We start from the raw sequence: 17,074 nt of genomic DNA, 5'->3' as shown, positions 1-17,074 counted from the left end.
TGGGTCAATCAGATTTGAGCTACGACCAACGGTTCGGCCGCTATCGGGCTTTGAAAACATTATTTTTATCGAAAAAATCTCTGGAATTTCAAATGTTCGAGCGTTTTGTCGCTTAAACCATGGAAGATAGAGCAAAAAAGTCACTGGACCTTTTTTGTAGTTCACCTCATTTCTGATTATGAATTTTCCGTCAGATCCGAGCTAGCTCCAACGGTTCGCCCGCTATCGGGCTTACAAAAAATGCCTGCAGGGGTTTGAAGATATGCGCGATTTTTTGGGAATTTTTTTGAGGGTTGAAAATGAAAAAATTCTCACTTTTCGGGATTTTCCTGGTGGTTACACGTGGAAAGCTATCTGTTACCAAATTTCAAGTCTCTAACTCATCTGGAAGTAGGTTAGAATTAGTTATACGTGAGTGGAGTCAGTCAGTTACACATGCGGTTGTATAAATATTAGACTCGCCTTCGGCTCGCTGGGGGCTACGCCCCCAGGCCCCCATGATGTACGCTTGCAAATTCGGGGATAAGCGGAATTCGGGGACAGGAGGGATTCGGTTGTTGGTTAAAATCGGACTTGAGGTTTTAAATTTACGTGTCCCCCAACTGTGTCCTTTCTAGTGGGAAAAAAACATTATTAAACAATATTTAGTGCATAACGTGGTCTAAAAGAAAGTTCAAGTAATATATTGCTGTATCTCCTTGGGTGGGCCGTAAAAACGCCATTACGTGCGAAATTCTTTTAATTTTTTACGTGAAAATTGAGATTTCGGGTCCGATAGCGGTCAAACGTTTACTAATATTGTTTACGCATCACGGCTGCAAGTTGGGAGATTCAGCGTTACATATGTTTGTGTCAAATTAGTTGCTAGTAACATTAAGTTGATAAAACTGTTCTTTGCCCGTTAGTTTGTCAATGCTCAAATACGGAGACCATATATTATTAACAAAATTACAGCTATTACAGCAAAATTACAGTCAATTGATATTCTCTGATGTCGTGTGGAAATTTGCATATTTGGTTGTGTATATACGTGTGTCAAATGATTTGGTAATAACTTATTGTTGTTGAATACTGTTGTTTGCCCGTTAGTTTGTCAATGCTTTAAATAATGCAAGCATGACGTACCCAGTCTCGCCACGGGGAGGCCGGCAAACGTGGAGACCTTATAATATTAACAAAATTACATCAATCGTTGGTTAATGTTGATCTTAAATGTCGTGTGCATCTTTGCATATTTAGTTGTGTATATACTTGTGTAAAGTTATTGGGTATTTAATGTATGTTTATTGATACTGTTGTTTGCCCGTTAGTTTGTCAATGCTTTAAATGCAAGAATTGACGTATCCAGTCTCGCCACGGGGAGCTCCGGCAAACATAGAGACCATATATTAAAGCTTTGTACATCTGTGCATATTTAGTTGTGTAATATACTTGTGTAAAATTATTGGGTAATAATGTTTTTTTATTGAAACTGTTGTTTGCCCGTTAGTTTGTCGATGCTTTAAATGCAAGCATGACGTATCCAGTCTCGCCACGGGGAGGCCGGCAAACGTGGAGACCATATATTATTAACAAAAATTACATAAAATCGTTGGTTAATGTTAATCTTCAATGTCGTTGTTCATCTTCGCATATTTAGTTGTGTATGTACTTGTGTCAAATTATTTGGTAATAATGTATTGTTGAAATTGTTGTTTGCCCGTTAGTTTGTCAATGCTTTAAATGCAAGCATGACGTATCCAGTCTCGCACGGGGAGGCCGGCAAACATAGAGACCATATATTAAATCTGTGTCCATCTTTGCATATTTAGTTGTGTATGTACTTGTGTCAAATTATTTGGTAATAATGTATTGTTGAAATTGTTGTTTGCCCGTTAGTTTGTCAATGCTTTAAAAGCAAGCATGACGTATCCAGTCTCGCCACGGGGAGGCCGCGGCAAACATAGAGACCAATATATTTACATATATACAGAAAACTATTTACATCGACGAGGAGTTTTGTTTTGGCAGGCCTCTAGCCTACTGCCGCATCAATCAGAAATGGGGAGTTTTTGTTCTGCAGGTCCCATTGCCTACTGCCTAATCAGTCACTACGGGGAGTTTTTTTTTGGCAGGACCCCTAGCCTACTGCCTAGTCAATCACGACGGGGAGTTTTGTTTGGGCAGGTCCCCTAGCCTACTGCCAGTGTCAATCACGACGGGGAGTTTTGTTTGGGCAGGCCCCCTAGCCTACTGCAGTGTCAATCACGACGGGGAGTTTTGTTTGGGCAGGCCCCCTAGCCTACTGCCAATCTCAATCCGGTTCACTGAAGAAGTTCGCCGTACACGATGTTCTTCGCGTAGGCGACTTCATTTTGTACCCTTTCGGGGCGGACGAGGACAACTATGTCTTCCGGACATCGAACTCTACTGAGCAGGACGTACAGCTGGCCATGAGTGAAACAATCAGTGCGAAGATCGACTCCGACCCTGATCTATTGTCTGACCTTGGCTCTTGTGGCCAGTCATCGCGTATGCCAGCATCAGAGGAAACTGACGTCGACGGACAAGTAACGGCGAACCTTCAACGATCGCGAACCTAAAGATTATTCTAGGAATACCGATAGGTTGCGCGTCGTGAGGGCGTCTGACAGTAATCAACCGATTGGTTATAGCCGTCACAATGACCGTAGTGCCGTTTACAAGGCCGTCGGCGATATTTAGATTCCTCATGATGAGGCACACTGAGCCGATCTTAAGTCGCAGCACGTGATCAGGAACAACCCTTGCCTGTAGCCTGGTTCAGTAGAGGGACTTCAACAGCAAGATTGTCATCGTTTTCACGGTCCACAGTGTCGGCGCTTCGCAGCTCATGAAGGCGACCGTCTACAGAGTTCAAGATTATGTCGTTGATCTCTCTAACGTTCACGTTCAGAGTCGAGAGGATCGCACGACGAGCACACTGATCGGGATCGCGGAGTACGTCGGCAGGAAAGACGGTTGAGAGATGAGCACTTGTAATGCAGTGACATACCTCACCTCGGCCAAGGGAATAAGTCTGTCACTCTCTCTACCCTCCCCGAAATTTATTGGACGGAACAGTGCCGTTGCCTACTGCGAGAAGGAAGTCAGAGTAGTCAACGGAACTGCTCGTCCTGTGCGGTGTCGTCAGAGAGAAGACGCGGAACAGTCGCCACAGACGCGAGGCCCGAAGTGAAACGCACGCGACGGCATCTGCCGTTCGTGCCTTTACAACAACGGGTGCGATCTGCCGGAAATCTCCCAGAGCACAGAAAGATCTTGCCACCGAATGGCTCATCACGGTTCATGAGATCTCGAAGCGAGCGGTCGAGGATCTCAAAGATGTAGCGATGGGCCATCGGGGCCTCGTCGAAGACGATGAGCTGTGCAGCTCTTATCAGTTCTGCGCGCTGGGACCCGTTGGTTATGTTCCAAACGCCAGACCCGTCGCCCCAGATCGAGCGGAAGCCGGAACATGCTGTGAGCCGTTGAACCACCAGGCATGTTTCCAGCAGCGATGCCCGAGCTGGCGACGGCCAGTGCAATCTGGCGACAACTACGCACATGTGCCAGTATGACACGAAGAAGTGACGTTTTGCCATATCCCCGGGACCATCTAGGAAGATTACTCTTGAGGATCGGCGGTCACCGGGGTTGTCGAGAAGGGAACGCACGTGTTGCAAAACGCGTCTCTGGTCATCTGAGAGCTTTTGTTCCCATTCCTCGACAATGGCCCGCTGTTGGTTCTCGCCATAGTCCAACAGCTCCCTTCCCACTTCCGTCGTGTCATCCTGCACGTCGGGGAGACCACAATCCAATAAAGGACAATCCCTGCCGACGTAGACTGCGATCGATATCGATCAAGGAAAGTGTATACGCTCTTTCGGGGTCAAGTGGGCTCCTTTCCAAGTGGTCCTCGCAAAGGGTGTCACGGAAGGAATCCCACAGAACTGCTGCAGGAGCACCCATATTACAAAGGAGCACGAAAAAGGAACGAAGCCTGGAAGCGACCATGAACCCAGAAGCCTCTCGCAGCGCTTCGCGGTACTCATCCTCGTCTTCAATCAAGCCGAGCTGACGACAAACCTCCTGGAACGTACGGCAATCAGGACCACCGCGTGACAGGAGGTCGGAGTAGCCGCGACAAGGTGTTGACAAGAGGAGCCATCCGAAGGGTAGTAGAGTTCTCCACGATTAGGCGAGACCCAAAATACCCTACATACCTTCCCTCCACGCTGGCGAGGTGTGACGAAGTGTTTTCCGTCTTGATGTTCATATATAGTTCTGTTTTTGGTCGTTTGTCATGAATTATGTAGTTCTCAAAAAATGTCAGGTAAGTTAAAACTGTCAAAAGTTTTATCAACAGGTCTGTTAAAATACAATATTAACTTGGAGCTTGAATCTATTTATCGCAGAGGTGAGATCACTGGGACGAAAAACAGACGTGCTGTTTACCCTCAAGATGGACGGGTAGACACTCAACTGTCGGTTCTGACTTTGAGATTGGGAAGTCCAAGAGACGCCAGCATGCGTCGCTTGCACCAACCATTCTCTTAGTTTACATAGTGTTCTACCTCGTCCTCTTGTTGCCACAAAGGAGTGACGGTGACATTTTGAAGTGATCCACCCTTTCATCAGGTATTTGAATAGATACTTGATGACGCGACGGGTAGAAGCAAGCTCCAAGTTAATATGTGCTTCATACTTTAGCAGTAGTGCGGCATTATTATGGCACAACCCATCCATCGTGAACAGTAACAGACCTGGTTTGCGTGACTTGATTTGACCAGTATTACTATAGTCCCGCCTGTACTGAACGAATCCTCTATCATCTACGTGGGTTGTCTGGCATGAAGGCTTTAGGATAGAAACTTTGTGTGCAGTGACCCTTCACAGCGTCCCAGCACAGGAAGTCGGTGCGATGATCAGTGCCACAAGGACCGTGGATCATGTGCTGCAACACCAACTTCCTGAGTCTTCCACCGGCTTCTTCTTCTGAGGGGATGTCCGCGCGGATTGCAGAGTCGATTTCGTCTGCTTGTACTGGACCGTCTCCGTCAATCTTAAACACAATGTGGGCGTGAGGAAGGCCCCTCATTTGCATTTCGATGACGTAGACGATATAGTTCGTACAGCCCGAACATCGCTCCGCTCCGCAGATCTCGAAGAAGCTCGAGGAGTTTGATCTGGAAGACTCTGCAAGCCGTGCTAGGGTCACTGCGTCCACTGCCGTGAGGACACGCTCTCTTGTTTTCCTCCCAAGTCGCGCTGTAAGTAAACGTGAGGAAGTACGTTGGTGAACCCAGGCGTGTGACGAGAGCCATCGCGTTCTCGTAATGAAATTTCATTGTGTCTGGGGCCCACCAGTGAACGTACTTGGGAGGTAAATCTTTCCAGGCTGTGCCCCACCCTCGCCTTGGACTGTTTCATCCCGAGCGATGTCGTCGCTAACCTGCCTTCCTGCCAGACCATCACGTTGAGCGTCAAGAAGTTTCATTCAGCTGTCCTATCCGCATGGCATTTTGGGCTGACGACCTTGACTGTGAGAATTTAATAAAACGAAGTCTCTCCTCTTCAAACCTCGCAAACATCTCGACCTGCCAAGCTTGAGAAAGTCGGCCAAGATAAGAAAAACGAGGATCGGAGAGCAAGAGACAACGTGAATAGTTATACTGAGAAAGTTTTTTCCCGTTATTATCCAGCATGCCGATGTGCCAACCCAAAGTGCCTTGCGGATAGAGAAGTGGGTACTGGAAGGGCTCCATCAGAGGACTAAAGAGATCGATGGTAGTAAGGTCTTCCAGCCACCCACTTTCCAGACGGTGAGCCGACGAGGCTCAGTGACTGCATCATCACAACTAAGCACGGCGTGCACTTCAATACCTCTTTGCCTGTCACCAAGAACATTGCCATGAGTAGCTCGACTTGTAATCTGGAATTCTAAGTGAGCGTTTACCAAGGGCTCATCACTTAACCGCCGGAAGTCATGGACATAAGGGTTTAACGAATCTAAATAATTTTTAATTTCGTCCACTGTGGCGGCATCAAGTGATCTACTAATGGCAATGTTCCTGCGTTCTTCGCCATCGTCGATGTAAAGGCGGGCACCGATTTACGAATTGGACGTCACCGCCCGCAGTAACAAACCTTTGGCCGGGGGCGTCCAAGCTGTACACCTGGTGATACATCCTCCCTTCGATTTTGAAGAATGAGAGGCCACTTGGGTGCCGGTATCCACCAGAAATTTCGAGGGCACAGAGAGCAAAGAGGTCATTGTAAGCACGCGCTCCTGTCGAGGAAGCGTCGGTTAGAGTAGAATGGTGCATTGAGAGGTGGTATTTTGTTCACATTGTATGCTCCCTCTCCACAACACCACTTCTTTCTATCTTCTTCTTCCGCGAACAGAGGTGCTTGGCAGTGAGGGCAGATAAATACGTCATCATTCCAAAGGCAGGTTTTCTTTAGCTTGTAGCTGTTAACATCGTAAAGCAATGCACCACTCCAATGTGCCATTGGTCCGTGGGCAACGATGAGCCGAGCAAGTGAAATTGGCAAGTGACGAAGTTCGGCTAGCTTAGGATTTAACAAACGGAACCCCTTAAACTCTTCCCCGACATGTTTCCACATTTTGTTTGTAGTAGCTGAACAGCTTCTCTGTTGACTTCAGGATGCTTTTGACTGTAACGGTGGACAGCATCTCTGTTGACTTCAGGATGCTGTTGACTGTAACGGTGGACAGCATCTCTATTGACCTCAGGGCGCTGTTGACTATAACGGCGGACAGCATCTCTGTTGACTTCAGGATGCTGCGCGTCGTATCGGCGAACAGATTCTCTGTGGACTTCAGGATGCTGTTGGCTATAAATACGGACTGCTTTCCTGTGGACTTCGGGGTTTTGTGCTAGATATTTACGATTTGTGTCACGAGTTTATTTTAGGATTCCGCTGAACGTATCTTTTGCTCGCCTCTCTCACTTGCTCGTCTCTCGTTGTTGTGAGTGTTTTAGGGCGTCCACGACGTATTTTCTTCGGTCTTCCAATGGTTTTACATTTAATCACACTTTTTAATGGGGATAAAATTACCTTAGGGATATTTTTAACTGTGGTATATTCAAAATCATTTTCATTGTGGCGTTTAGACCGTTGTATTACATGCTAGTGGTTTAATTTCGAATGTGTCTGAATTTATCTGTACCGGTTCACTGTAACTAAGGGCCGGCATAGAAAATCTTAATCTAGTTACACTGAACTGTCTCACTGACCCATCCAGAGCAGCATTTGACAACAATAACGCGGCCAGTGCTGAATAGTTCTCGCACTGGAAGAGGCGGGCCAGGTTATTTTGGTCATCAGCCAAATCGTTACACTCTGTCTCGTTCACTGGATGAGGATCAAACAAGTACAGCTGTCCCTGGGAGCGCCAAAAAGCAACTGTAACCGTTTGTCCCCGTGAAGAGAAACCCAGTGTTTTCTAAATCCTCGGCCATCAAACCCTCCAAAACATTAGACAGAGATAAAATACAGTCACCCAATATCTCCCACTGCCAAAGGATACAGAGCGTCGTGCACAAAGGAATTTTCTACAACGGATACGGACTGTTCATGAATGATAAAATCGGTAGGAAGTTCATCAGGAGACAAATACCGGTTTCCACCCATGCGATTCTCATCTCGCAATGTATTGTAAATACGATCACCAGTGATGAGAATCGTATCGATAGCCGCTGAGAAAATTCCAATCTAAGAGTCTTCCAGGCAAGGGCACAAGCAGACATCGCAGTGCACTGGGAGTTTTTGCTCGTCGGAAACAACTGCTTCATTCCCTTGATGGAAAGAGCCCTTAGCAACGCAATAAAAGGACATAGTACCGTAAACAAGCGAATAATCACAAGAGTTAAAAGAAAAATTTAACTTAGAAGACTAATGTAGAGATGTTCCAACAATTCAAAGCCAAAGAATGTTTAGTATCCGAAAATTCCTCCGTCCCTATCTACGAATTTACGAAAGGATCAGCCTCTGTTTCACACGGCCTAAAGGTACTCTGTTACGTACCGTACAGAGCTAGGCGAACCCTGCATTTCAAGTATAGGTAGATAGGGGATAGACCCTCAGTTTTACAAACGTGAACCAAACTTTTAACTTTGATGACGTATTGTCGCTTAACCGTTGAAGATATAGTAAAAAGTGACTGGACATTTCTTGTAGGAAATATAATTTGTTTTGGGTGTTCTGCCCTCAGAATTTTGATATAACCTCTAGTTAGGCCGCTATTTATTATTTACTAAAAGTCTGTTCAGTAAAAACAGCATTCCGTCCCTATCTATTAATTTTATATTATTCTGATTTTCAGGTTAACCGTTAAAGATACGGGAAACGTACAAAGGACCTTTTTTGTAGATCTACTCATTTTCTAACAGACAATGGAAACACATTTGAGCTATTGATGATCGTTCGGTCGCGACCGGATCAGAAGTAAAAATGTTGTTGAAAAATCGAACAAATATTTTTGTTCAATAGCGTTTTTTCGGCCTAACCAATGGAGATAGAGCAAAAAAGTCACTTGACCTTTTTTGTAGATCGTGTCAATTAGTATTAAAATAAAATTTTTTATTTTGTACTGCAATTAAAAGTTTGGCCGCAATAAAGCCCAGAAAACAAAATCTCAGGTAAAACTTAAAAAAATCAATACTTTAAAATGCGTGATGCGGCCAAACCATCGAGGATAGGGTAAATTGCAAATTTGGGGATAAGAGGGATTTGGTGATTGGTAAAATTCGGACATGAGGTCATGCCAGGAAATTTCCTGGGGGTGGGGGATAATGTTACCAGGGGTTAAGACATCAGGGGGTTTAATTTACTCAGGATGTTATGTGGTCTTACCAGGTAATTCCCGAGGAGGGGGCGTTAAGAGATTTGGTGATTGGTAAAAATTTGGACATGAGGTCATGACAGGAAATTCCCTGGGGGGGGGGGGTTTAATATTACCAGGGGTCAAGACATCAGGGAGTTTTATTTACTGAGAAGGCCATCTGTTCATACCAGGTAATTCCCGGGGGGGGGAAACGTTTAAGATATTTGGTGATTGGTAAAATTCGGACGTGGAGGTCATGCCAGGAAACTCCCTGGGGGGGGGGGTTTAATGTTACCAAAGGTTAAAGACATTCAGGGGGTTTAATTTGCTCAGGAGGTTATCTGGTCATACCAGGACATTCAGGGGGTGTGGGGTTAATGTTACAAGGTATTAATGACACACTTGGGTTTATTTTAGAGGGTGTTTTGTCTGTGAACGTAATAAAAAATTCACTCTATCCCCTTCTACTATTGACGCTTAGCTAACGCTCAGCCAATTTCCAATGTGGAGTTGTATTCACCCCTTAACCTAGCAAAGCAAGTGCAATCTGAATCTGGAATGAATTACACAAATATCGGCCACATATAAATGAACATCTCCAAAAATTGCTAATTCACGATAAATAATTTGCTTTTAAGAGAGTTTTTTCAGGCTTACGGAAGGACACACAAAAAAGGTGCGTGGGCTTTTTTGTAAATTTAATCATTTTCTGGTTATCAAAAATTTAATATTCAAGCTACAACCAATAGTTCGACCGCTACCGCTCCAGAAACAGAAATCTCATGTAAAAATGACAAAATGTTTGCATTTAAACACGTTTTGCAGCCAAAACCATTGACGGACAGGGCAAAAAGTAACTACAGCCTTTTTGTACATCACGTGATTTCCTAATTCCAGTCTTCAATCTGTTTTGGGCTACGATCAACGGTTTGGCCGCAATGGATAACTGAAACTAAATTTCCACGTAAAATTTACAAAAAATGTTGCACATAATCACATTTTTTGGCCGAATTAATAAAGATAGGGCCAAAAAGTGACTGGAACTTTTTTTTTTAGATCACATAATTTTATAAGTTGCTCTTTTGTTTTGTTTTGAGCTGTGCCTAATCGATTGGCCGTTATCGGGCCCTAAATCTAATTTTGCATAGGAAAATTACACAAATTTTGCACATAATCGCGTATTGCGGTCATACCGATAGAGATAGGGTAAAAAAGTCACTGGAACCTTTTCTGTAGATCTCGCAATTTGCTAATTTGATGGGTCAATCAGATTTGAGCTACGACCTACCGTTCGGCCGCTATCGGGCTCGAAACTTTATTTCAAGCGAAAAAATCTCTGGAATGTCAAATGTTCGAGCGTTTTGTCGCTTAACCATGGAAGATAGAGCAAAAAGTCACTGGACCTTTTTTATAGTTCACTTCATTCCTGACCATGAATTTTTCGTCAGATTTGAGCTAGCTGCAACGGTTCGCCCGCTATCGGGCTTAAAAAAAAGGCCAGCAACGGTAAAAAATGCGCGTTTTTTTAATAATTTTTTTGAGGGGTTTAAAAGTAAAAATGTCCAGTTTTCAGACTTTTCCTCCGGGTCATATTGCAAAAGGTACCTGCATGCCAAATTTCAAGTTTCTAGCACTTCTAGAACTATGTTAGAATTTGTATATATCTGTCAGTCAGTGAGTGAGTGAGTGGTTTCACATGCGGCTGTATATTATATGGGACTCGCCTTCGGCTCGCTGGGGGCTACGCCCCCAGGCCCCCAAAGTAAACGCTTGCAAATTCGGGGATAAGCGGAATTCGGTGACTGGTTAAGTCCGGACATTAAGTAAATGACAAGGGATTTAAAAATTGACCTTTTTCATAGATTTTTTCCGGATTCGTAAAAACTTTTTGACTTTTGAGGGCATTTTGCGGTTTAAACCGTTAGAGATACGACAAAAAGTGACTGGACCTTTCTTGTTGGAAATTTAATTTTGTCTTTCGATTGTGCCCTCAGATCTGATCTACGACCTATGGTTTAGCCAGAAATGAGCTCGGGAGAAAAGTCTGCACGGGTCAGCTATCTTGAATTGTTTAGTATAAACATAATAAAAACCGACCTCAAGGCAGTTATTTTAAGTCGAACAGGGGGTTTAATATCACCAGGAGACTATCTAGTCAAGGCGAGAAATTCCCTGGGTGGGTGATTAATGTTAAGGAGGTTAAGACAAGAGGGGTTTAATTTCGTCAGGATATTGTCTGGTCATATGAACAAATTCCCAGGGGGGGTTAACGTTACCGGGGGATAAGTCTCCAGGGGGTTATCTGGTCATACCAGGATCTTCCCCAGGGGGGGGGGGTTTTAAGAGATTTGGTGACTGGTAAAATTCGGACATGAGGTCATGGCAGGAAATTCCCTGGGGGGGTTTAATGTTACCAGGGGGGTTAACACATCAGGGGGTTGAATGTACAGGAGGTTATCAGGTCATACCAGGAAAATCCCCGGGGGGGGGGTTATATATTACCGGGGGTTAATGACACACTTGGGCCTTTTTTAGAGGGTATTGTGTCTGTGAACATAATAAATATTCCTCTGTCCCTATCTACTATTGACGCTTAGCTAACGCTCAGCCAACTCCCGAAGTCACTGAACCTTTTCTGTAGATCACGTGATTTCCTAAATCCCGTTTAAAATTTGTTTTTGAGTTACGACCAACCGTTTAGCCGCTATCAAGCCCGGAATGTTAAAATTTTTAGGCGAAAAATGTCCAATATTTTCACTTAATCGCGTTTTGCGGTCAAACTAAGGGAAATATAGTAAAAAGTCACTGGACCTTTTTTGTAGGTCATCTTATTTCCTAAATAAAACGTTAGTCTTATTTTGACCTCCGACCAATGGTTTCGCCGCTATCGACCCCAAAAACAAAAGTTTCGCGTAAAAGTTACAACAAAATTGTACATAATCACGTTTTTCGGCCAAACCAATCGAAGATAGGGCAAAAGATTACTGGACCTTTTCTGTAGATCGCGCAATTTGCTAATTTGATGGGTCAATCAGATTTGAGCTACGACCAACGGTTCGTATCGGCCGCTATCGGGCTTGAAACATTATTTTTATCGAAAAAATCTCTGGAATTTCAAATGTTCGAGCGTTTTGTCGCTTAAACCATGGAAGATAGAGCAAAAAGTCATTAGACCTTTTTTTGTAGTTCACTTCATTCCTGACCATGAATTTTCCGTCAGATCCGAGCTAGCTCCAACGGTTCGCCCGCTATCGGGCTTACAAAAAATGCCTGCAGGGGTGAAGAATGCGCGATTTTTTGGGAATTTTTTTGAGGGGTTGAAAATGAAAAATTCTCACTTTTCGGGATTTTTCCTGGTGGTTACACGTGGAAAGCTATCTGTGTACCAAATTTCAAGTCTCTAACTCATCTGGAAGTAGGTTAGAATTAGTATACGTGAGTGAGTGAGTGAGTCAGTCAGTCAGTTACACATGCGGTTGTATATATATTAGATTCGATCTAATTTAAATGGGTGAGTATTTTTTGAGAGCAAAAGAAAAGGGAACATATTTTCTAAGTAAAGCTTATTTATCGTCAACGATATCGTAACGGATAACATCATACGAACATTCTGTTACTTAAACTTAAAAAACCTCACTTAAATTACACTTTTTATCAATAGATTTCTTAACCTAAAAACTTAATATTTTCAAGGTAATTTTAAAAGCGTCGGAACATTCTTTTCACCTTCATGGCCAACATAATAAAGCTTTCCGGGTGAATATTGTTACTCGTATAAACATGTGACGTATTGAAAGTTTTATAAAAACCTTAATTTTTCGTTGTTCTCACTGGTTCCCTCACAAGGGGACCGTGAAAGATTAGATAAAAACTTAATTTTTGACACTACAAGGCACAATCAACACATTTAAGGAGTAGTATGTGGCGACACTAACTAAGATGTAACGTTGAAAATACTCTCGTTTCGTCACACAAATCAGCAGGAGTAGTCTGAAACTTAACTTGCGTGCACATTATGTTATTTTTACATTTTATGCCGGTTAACATCAGCTTTCGCATTGAACGGAGGTATACTAATTGCCAATGCTAGTGTGTGAGTTACTATTTTGTAATTCTCTTGTAAGCCTCAGCTGTTTACCCATGCCGACTTAGTAGGTCCCTGGCTATTTCTCTACCTCTCTAACTTTTTGTGGCCTCTCCGGGATTTGAACCAGCGTGTTCTCGGTTGAAAGCCGTGACTTTAACCACTAGTCTACGGAGGAGGTCATGTACTAGTCGGTACACTAGCGCCCTCTTATACAGCTCTGTCTCAAATTACTGCCAAATTACTGTCAGTTCAGTTTACTTTGGTTTGAATTCTTGTTCATAGTTTACATCTACTCTAATCGTATATAGTTCAATGTCATAATAATCGTAGTTTATTTAGCGTATTGTTATTGTGGTGGATTAGAGATTAAATGGTGGGTTATTCTAGGAAACTTCCGTCAATGTCACGTAAATACAACCTCTTTAGAGACAGTGCCTCGACGAAAGTAAGAACATAATAGCGAATATTTAATGTTTGGCTTTACAAATTCAGTGACTGAAGAGTTTATAACGAGTATAGGAAACCTGGAAAACTTTGTCGCCAACTGAGAGCAAAATGTCGGGATTGTAAAAGTATGTCCTTAGATTTTCACAAAATTACATTGAGCTAATTAGAAAAGAGTAAACAGATAATGACCATAACTACTGGATTAAGTTTAAATGAAAATGCAACTTTGACTCTATCTAAAATCTCTCAACTTGTATAAAATTCTGTACTGGAAAATCTCACACAGTTGACACTACCAGCAGCTGTAGTACAAGAGATTGATAGGTGATTCGGTTGCCAAACTCATAAGTACAGTTTTCCTGTCTAATAACATTTTTCAAAGAAGAATTGCATATTTGGCTAGATTATGCAATATTTAATTATATTATTAACAATATACAGCAATATAATGATATAAAAAGTGTACATCATAGTGCAACACGTTCTGCCCACAAGTTTTATGTCTAAAATAAACTTTTTTAAGGAATGACGTGTATTCCATTATTGTTTTACAAATCTACGTAAAACGTAGTTACTAAGGGGGTACACAAAACGTGACCCAAGGTTTTAGAGATCTTCCAAAATATTTCGTTGCGAAACACTGTTTTAAGACATTTACTACTTTACCTTTCAATAGCGTACTGATACTAAGCTTATAACACTAGCTATTGCACCACTTAGCTGCTGAATGCCTTTAAAAGAATCCTTAAGGATTCCCAGATTAGGTAGTGATTATCATGTGTTGAACAATCTCATATCCATTATCTAAATAATAGTTCAAATATAATATATTTGTACTATCCAAATTATTGCAAACCTGTAAATTAAAACTTTTATTAAACCGAAAATATATATTTAATATTTTTAGAACATTAACTAGAAAATGTAACATAGCGGAATGTAAGAAATCAATAACGTTCCAGTTATCTATTGATGTTTCATACGTAAAGGAACATTCATATAATTTATCTGATGAAAGTACGTTGTAGGTTAGATGCACAAACTACAATCAATATACTATTTGTGATGCAAAAAACTCGTGATAAGAATTTCACCTAATTTGCTTTTAAACTATGACTTACCTCGAAGACTCTCTCTAACTTCCTATAGAAGGTGTCCTTCTGAATCATAAATTCATTTTTAGGAATGTAGGCGAGCATTGCCCTTTTTATAAATTATGCCATACTAATCCACCGGTTGCTTTCGCTTATATTAACGTCCTTTATACACCTAGATCGTTTGGCAGTACGATAAATGTCACTAACACAAATTTCCTGGGCTGAACAAATGATGCCTATGTTTTATATGTAGTTCTATGGGCGGAACTCGTAGTGTCGAGGCAGGCTGGCTGGAAAGTTATCGATCATGAAATAGAAATCTATTTTGTGTTCCAGCAACTTACTTTCACCAATTATAATAACATCTCAGAATATGTCAAACTTTCACAAAAATACATATGTCTATTGGCTATGATGGACATTCATTGGACGATAATTGCACGTGTGATTAAAATACGACATTTAGTGTTTGTCGGTCGGGACATGTCAGATCTTGCCGTTACAGGTCACCACGTCGCTCGGACACGAGACTTGGCGTGATCACTTGAGCCCGTTGTGTGAACTTTCAATAGCATTGCAATCAGCGATCTGCGTTTGTGTGGAAACCCGCCTTGCTCTATCGATTGTATGGCATTGTTCTCTATTTTAGTGAAATTATGCTATGTTATATATGATTATATTTACATTTATACATACTTGTATATTGTTCGATAAGTATATAGTTATCCCTGCAACTGGGTACACCCAAAACAACTTTTTCCCCGTAGAGCACCATACACTGTTACATATTGCATCCTATTATTCCAAATAAAAGAACAAACAAAAAACACTAAATTTACGCTGGAAAAGTGTACAAATTTAAGAACAAAGTAAATATATAGTTAACATTTCTTTTTCTATGAAATCTCGCATGATTGGTGCAAAAGTGATTTTTGTATTACGTCTGTCTGATGTTTATTGTAAAATGTGCGGCTTTCTGACGTTAAGTGCAGCATGAATCAAATATGAATCATACAGCATATTAATACGAACATTAAATTAATAACCGGACGGTCAAAGAAAAAATGCTGTTAAGATAGAAGCCGCGCATGAATCGTATTCATCTGTAAATGTCTGAACTACTTTGATATTTATGTAGTACGATACCCCAGGGGTCTACTGCGAAAAGTTGCTGGTGAGCAACAGAAGTCCATGTGCCCGTTGAAAACTTCAGTCATCGCACAAGTTTTAAGTTGATTATGGAACGATCCTTTAGCGAGTTCCATAAACTTGAGTGAATTGCGTTAAGGCGTATAACACAATTATTGTATACTGTACTAAATACAAAATGTTCTAAATTTTGTGTGCATAACTTCTTTAAATACTTGATGAAAACCCTACAAGAACGATTAAAACATAATGGGATTTGTCGTTTTACTTGTTTACCTCCGTTCGATGTTAAATTAAAAGGTAACCGGTGTTTCAGTTTATTTTACCCATGAATTTTTCTGTTTGTTTGTAAGACCAATAAAGAATCATTTATGTGTTCTTATACAATTGTAATTTTAAAGCCTGTTAGAAATCCATGAAAAAACTATTGGAGATAAAAGTAAACATTGTAACTAAAATCTGTTGACATTGCCTCAAATTATATAAATGTTTATATAAAAGTATGTTATATCAAACATCGAGTAGTTGAAAGATTTTCAACAAAATCAACTGGTTTATTTTGAGAATCAATTATCACTGAAACTATTTTTAGACTTCAAATAAGTGATAAGGTAATAACCCAACCGGAAATGGGGTAGAATTCTTCACCTGTTATCAGTTGTTACTCCTATCGCATTTGTCATAGATAAGGACTGTTTGGAGTTCAAACAACCGACTGACACGGCCTCTTCTTGCCGCGACACTACTAGACTATATAGAGCCATGACTTTGCCTGCGGACCTTACTGACTGGCTGGAGAACCGAGTTGACACCGCCATGTGATCTAAGATTTGGCAAAAGAAGGGCTGAAACTTGCAAAGTAGTTATAAATATTTTGTGGTGTGAGAGGATACGGTTTCACTTGGATTCCCAAACAGTCCGCAAGTTGAGGTAACGTGAATGTAGAGGAAACGTGGAATGTAGAGTTAACGTGAATGTACAGGTAACGTGAATATACAGGTAACGTGAATGTAGAGGTAACGTGATGTACAGGTAACGTGAATGTACAGGTAACGTGAAAGTAGAGGTGACGCGAATATAGAGGTGACGCGAATGTAGAGGTGACGTGAATGTACAGGTAACGTGAATGTACATATAACGTGAATGTACAGGCAACGTGAGTGTAGAGGTAACGTGAATGTAGAGGTTACCTGAATGTAGAGGTAACGTGAATGTAAGTAAGCTAAACTCTGTTTGTTGTGCGTTCAATAATGTGTACGAACGACTCCTTGGACGGGTGTAAAAATAATATAATAAACGGTATATTTGAAGCCAAAAACAACCGTGAACGTCACGCAATCTTATAAATCAAGGTAGGACTACTGCCACTTTACCGTGCATGCAAGATATTGTACCTTCGAGTTGTTATTGTTCGCTCCAATATTTACACCGTTACTTTCGCCA

The 17,074-nt window shown here is 41.7% G+C and overlaps 1 protein-coding gene across 1 annotated transcript in view; it reads left to right on the top strand.

The window, feature by feature from the left end:
- LOC124356939 (protein numb) overlaps positions 1–17,074 on the top strand; it is a 204,338-nt gene that overhangs the window by 10,016 nt on the left and 177,248 nt on the right. The gene's annotated exons all lie outside the window — the stretch shown is intronic.

Source organism: Homalodisca vitripennis, chromosome 3 (genome assembly GCF_021130785.1).
Source record: "Homalodisca vitripennis isolate AUS2020 chromosome 3, UT_GWSS_2.1, whole genome shotgun sequence".
NCBI lineage: Eukaryota > Metazoa > Arthropoda > Insecta > Hemiptera > Cicadellidae > Homalodisca > Homalodisca vitripennis.
Note: the sequence above shows the minus strand (reverse complement) of the source record. Positions and strands in the feature narration are given on the sequence as shown.